The sequence below is a fragment of the Schistocerca serialis genome, chromosome 6 (genome assembly GCF_023864345.2).
Source record: "Schistocerca serialis cubense isolate TAMUIC-IGC-003099 chromosome 6, iqSchSeri2.2, whole genome shotgun sequence".
Lineage (NCBI taxonomy): Eukaryota > Metazoa > Arthropoda > Insecta > Orthoptera > Acrididae > Schistocerca > Schistocerca serialis.
Window position 1 is genome coordinate 524055742 of NC_064643.1, and position 6404 is coordinate 524062145.

The window sequence follows — 6404 nt, forward strand, 5'->3', positions numbered from 1 at the left end:
GCATGCATGTGTGTGATGTCCTTAGGTTGGTTACGTTTAAATAGTTTCAAGTTCTGGGGGACTGATGACCTCAGACGTTAAGTCCCATAGTGCTCAGAACCATCTGATAAATGATGCCGTAAACCTGCACCACACAGTGACCTTTTCAGGATGAACTTGTACTGGATTTTCCGTTGCCCATATTCGACAATTCTGTGTATTGACATAACCCGTCAGATGGAATCGGGCTTCGTCTGTCCACAAAATCTTCCACAGCCAATCATTGTCCACTTTCATGTGAGGAAGAGATTCTAAAGTAAAGGTATCTCTTGCTAGCAGGTCAACAGAAAGCAACTCGTGCACATGAGTAATTTTGAATGGATAGCAACTGAGGATGTTTCGTAGGATTTTAAGCAGCGTGATCGTGGGTATGTCCAGTGCTTGGGTAATTCTCCGTGCACTACACGTTTGCACACCCCCACTCGTCTCCTCCTGCAATGCTGTGGCAATTGCTTCCAGTGACGTCGAATCAATTCGTTTTCTCACTCTACCAGGTTGCACACAAAAGAACCCGTCTTTTAGAATTTCCGAATCATTTTCTCCAGACCCACGGCTGTCATCGGACCAACACTTCAGTGTCCGGAACTTCTGCAGAGCGACATGTGCACAGCCATCATTCTTGTAACACAGCTTTAGAAGCTGAGCGCGATCCTGCATTGAGACAGTCACATACGCGAAAGGAGGGAAACCCGTGTTCCCAGCGTGTTTACACCAACTTCAGTGGGCCGTGCGCCTGACAGGTGTTTCATTTACGTATTCTGGCACATACAGCGCCATGTATTGATCAAATTCCACACTTTTTTTGTCTTCTGCCATACGCTTTACCCCCTTCTCCAATAATGTTCCGTTGCAATTTGACGTCATTCTGACCAGTGCTGTTATTTCTACAGCGTTCTGAAAGTTTAACTTTAATCGTAATCACCCCGTAAATGCTACATGCAAGCGCGATGTACCACATACTGAACCCAGCACCCATGTTTCAGTTTAATGTAGCAGAGCAGCTCTTGAAGAATACAGCTCTCCCTTTCTACACTTGTAAGAAATAAGCAGACAAGGAAGAAAATCCACTAAGACTTCAAGCCAGAGACTAGAAACATTTTGTAGCGAAAATAACGCATCTGTTTGCGAATGTACAGGGTGGAAAATTTAGTCTATAATGAGGAATAACTCAAGATGGAGTGAGATACGTCAGAATGTTTTGGATAAAAGCTGTAGGAGGCAAAGAAGGTCACGCACTACAACTAATTGCCGTGACTTTGAACTTGATTTTAAGGTGATTCGGGGGTTAAGGTGATTTTTTTAAAGAGAGCTTTAATAATTAATTCGAGTTTAAAACAGCTGCAGATTTCACGTACAAAATGATATATTAATCGAGGTCAAGGCTAACCCGTTGAAGGTCAAACAAGCAAATTCGCATTCAGTTCTAATAGGGATTAACTTAAAATGCACAAAGGATACAGCAAAATACAATGTTAGATTCAAATTGGAAGGGGCATCCCTTGGAATGAGAGGCGAGGGGACTCATTCAGCAACTTTAAATCAATGATCTACGTTTTCTTTATGTTTGCCCTGTCTTACACGTATCACAGTAACATTTACACGCTGTGATGCGTTTATTTTTGTCAATAAACACCTCAAGTAAAACTTAAAGTTCCAATCCCTGTTTGCTCTTTTCAAATCCGAAGTCAGAAATAGCGATTTTTACATTAAACAAAACTCAACATTTGAATGACCTTTGACAATTACCTTTAAGATCATGGTTATTGTTATTGATACCTGACCCTTTGCACCCCTCCCAATCTGCTTCCAACATTGTATTTTGCTCTATCCGTCCTCTATTCCGAGTTAATCCCTACTAAACTAAAAACATATTTGCTTATTTGACTTTGACTTAACCTTGCCACGACCTTGAATATTGTGTCATTTTACACCCAAAATTTGTACTCTCTTCAGATCTTGAATCAAATATTAGGGTTTCCATTATAAAAATAAATAAATAAAAGAATAAAACAATAAAAAAGACAATTTAACCTCCGTATCACTTTGAAAATCACGTTCAAGATCACGGACATTAGTAACAGTGCGTGACCCTCTTTGTTATCTACAACTTTTACCCAAAACGATTTGCTGTATCTCGTCTCTATCCCGATTTATTCCCACTTATGGATTAAAATGGTCCACCCTGAATATGACCAACATGAAACGATTCTTGGTGTAACATGAACAATGGAAATGTGTGTGATTATGGTGTTGTAAGTCCTAAGTAAATTTCTCTATGTTCCGTAAATAATGAAGTATATGCGAGAAACAAAAATGTTTTTATTAAACAATCGTAGTTCTACGACAAATCTGTCCTCAAAAGATAGGTTAAGCTTTCTGGAAGCTGCAGCGTAGAGGTTTCTAGTCACTTCACGTACCCTCCTTTCACCTTAAAAAAAAGTTGTGTTGCGTAACACTGCTCCAGTGTTCATTTTCCATAAACGATCAAGTATGCAACGTAATCCGCCAAGACGATGATACTCCTTCCTCTGGCTTGATAAAGAAATTTTACAATAGTAAACTTTTTAATACGAACTGAAATTACTTGTATTATAATTTAGCAGTCGACATATGAGTTTAAACTCCAAGGTAGGAAGATTATCAGTTAGCCGGCCGGGGTGGCCGTGCGTTTCTAGGCGCTACAGTCAGGAACCGCGTGGCCGCTACGGTCGCAGGTTCGACTCCTGCCTCGGGCATGGATGTGTTAGGTGTCCTTAGGTTAGTTAGGTTTAAGTAGTTCTTAGGGGACTGATGACCTTAGAAGTTAAGTCCCATAGTGCTCAGAGCCATTTGAACCATTTTTGAGATTATCAGTTATATAACATTGTTTACAGAAAGCTCTCTGGAAACGTGGACACTGTTTACTCACAATCTTACAAACACAAGAAAGAAAGACACTCGTAGTTGCGTCAACAACGTATCAATAAATGAACTGTAAAGTACTTGTGGACCTGTGAAATACGGCATATGTCCTTACGTGCTCTGATAGGAACCGTTGCGAAATTTCAGTGTCTGTAATTATGATATCTATCAAAGGAGTACGTAGTGGGAACGAATGTCTCACTTAGCGGTGCAGTACACTGATACGGTACTTCTTAACAGAATAAAACTGGTATCTGACAGTAAATGGAACCAAATGGATCGACTCCATTAGGAAATGCTCTTTAGCAATGAGATACCCAAGCACGCCTCATGGCCTGAATTAAAGCCTGAACCTCTCCTCTTTTATTTTGCCGATTTTTCACCAGGCACCTTCCAGGAGATAGAAAATGAGCAGTCGGCATTACCATAGAAGACGACGTGCAGCTGGTAGCTGAGGCTTCTATCGTATCCGAGAACATACCACCTGATGACCGATAATTTCAACAGTTGTCAGCTTGCTAATGTGTCGCTTCTAGCTATGGTCAGCACTCTTACATCTATAGATCATTAGATCCAACTCAAGCTACGTAAAAACGCACCACAGCCAGCCACGACAAGCCGAAGTATCCGCCTGTAGCAGAGAGTATCGCAATACTACCATTGGAGGGCGAATAACATCGGTTGTGGCACTCTTCGATGTGTAACTGTCTTTCGATGTCAGATTTCTACAGGTAAGGCCTGAGGTGGTAACATTGTGGCTTCGACATTGTCTTATATATACATTGACGGAACAAACTACAACACCAAAAATAATTAATGCAGAGTGATGCAATTGCAACATCACAGGTTCATGTAAGCGAAAGATAAGCCATCGCAAATGTGAAATGCTGGAAAATTAAAAACGAGTGTAACTGTTAGAGTATTGTGTGCAAGTACACAAACGTTCATGAATTGTGTTGTACAGGTGCCGTATGTTGCTTCGTCATATGGAAATGTCCGTTGCACTTGGTCGCTCAGTACAGGAACGGATAATGCTGTTTGTGGATGAACTGTAGTTGTCGTCCGATGGTGTCCCATACGTGCTCGATTGGACACAGATGTGATGATTGAGCAGGTCAAGGCAACATGCCGACGCTCTGCAGAACATGTTGCCTTACAACAGCGGTATGTGGACGAGCGTTATCCTGTTGGAAAATACCCCTGGAATGCTGTTTATGGATGGCAGCAAAACACATCGAATTACGAGACTCAGATTAGGGTGCGTGGGATAACCACGAGAGTGCTTCTGCTGTCACAGGGAGTATCACACCAGACTATAGCTCCAACTGTAGATCTAGTGAGTCTAACACGCATTTAGATTTGTTGCAGGCCCTCAACTGGCCCCCTCCTAACCCACAAATCTACATCTACATTCATCTACATGTTTACTCTGCTATTCACAATGAAGTGCCTGGCACAAGCTTCATGAACCACCTTCAAGCTGTCTCTCTACCGTTCCACCCTAGAACACCGCGCGGGAAAAACAAGAGCTTAAATTTTTCTGTGCAAGCCCTGATTTCTCTTATTTTATCGTGATGGTCATTTCCATGTAGGTGGGTGCCAACAGAATGTTTTCGCAATCGGCGGAGGAAACTGGCGATTGAAATTTCATGAGAAGATCCCGTCGTAACGAAAAACGCCTTTGTTTTAATGATTGCCACTCCAATTCACGTATTATGTCTGTGGTACTATCTCCCCTATTTCGCGATAATGCAAAACGAGCCACCCTTCTTTTTACTTTTTCGATGTCATCCGTCAGTCCCACCTGATGCGGATCCCACACTGCACAGTAATACTCCAGAATAGGGCGGACAAGCGTGGTGTAAGCAGTCTCTTTAGTATAGCTGTTGCACCTTCTAAGTGTTTTGCCAATGAATCGCAGTCTTTGGTTTATTTATTTATTTATTTACATGTCAAGTTCCGTAGGACCAAATTGAGGAGCAAATCTCCAAGGTCATGGAACGTGTCAGTACATGAACTTACAACATGAAAGTAATAACAGATAAAAATAAATGTTCATGAACCTGAAAGAAAATCAGTCCATAAGTTTGAGCAACACTAATAGCAATACAATGAGAATCAGCTTAATTTTTCAAGGAACTCCTCGACAGAATAGAAGGAGTGACCCATGAGAAAACTCTTCAGTTTCCATTTGAAAGCGCGTGGATTACTGCTAAGATTTTTGAATTCGAGTGGCAGCTTATTGAAAATGGATGCAGCAGTATACTGCACACCTTTTTGCACAAGAGTTAAGTAAGTCCGATCCAAATGGAGGTTTAATTTCTGCCGAGTATTAACTGAGTGAAAGCTGCTTATTGTTGGAAATAAACTAATATTGGTAACAAGAAACGACAATAAGGAATATACGTATTGAGAGGCCAATGTCAAAATAACCAGACTCGTGAACAGAGGTCGACAAGATTTTTGCGAACTCACTCAACTTATTGCCCGAACCGCCCGTTTCTGAGCCAAAAATATCCTTCTAGAACGGGAAGAGTTACCCCAAAACGTAATACCATACGACATAAGTGAATGAAAATCAGCAAAGTAGACTAATTTACGTGTCGAAGTATCACTCACTTCCAATACCGTTCGAATAGTGAAAATGGCAGTATTAAGTCTTTGAACAAGATCCTGAACGTGGGCTTTCCACGACAGCTTACTATCTATCTGAACACCTAGGAATTTAAACTGTTCAGTTTCACTAATCATATGCCCGTTCTGTGAGATTAAAACGTCAGGTTTTGTTGAATTGTGTGTTAGAAACTGTAAAAACCGAGTCTTACTGTGATTTAACGTTAGTTTATTTTCTACAAGCTGTGAACTGAGGTCATGTACTGCATTACTTGAAGCCGAGTCAATGTTGCACACAACATCCTTTACTACCTAGCTAGTGTCATCAGCAAACAGAAATATTTTATAGTTACCCATAATACTAGAGGACATATCATTTATATAAATAAGGAACAGGAGCAGCCCCAACACTGATCCCTGGGGCACCCTCCACTTGACAGTACCCCAATCAGATCCCACATCACAGCCATTATCAACATTGTGAATAATGACCTTTTGCTGCCTGTTGCTAAAGTAAGAGGTGAACCAATTGTGAGCTACTCCCCTTACTCCGTAATGGTCCAACTTCTGGAGCAATATTGTGAAATCAACATAGTCAAATGCCTTTGTTAAATCAAAAAATACGCCAAGCGTTCGAAACTTTTTGTTTAGCCCATCCATTGCCTCACAGAGAAAAGAGAATATAGCATTTTCAGTTGTCAAACGACTTCTAAAGCCAAACTGTACATTTGACAGCAAATCATGTGATATAAAATGATCAATTAACCTTACATACACAGCCTTTTCGATACTTTTTGCAAACACTGATGGCATAGAAATACTACTGAGTACTTTAATCGCTCAGGAAACTG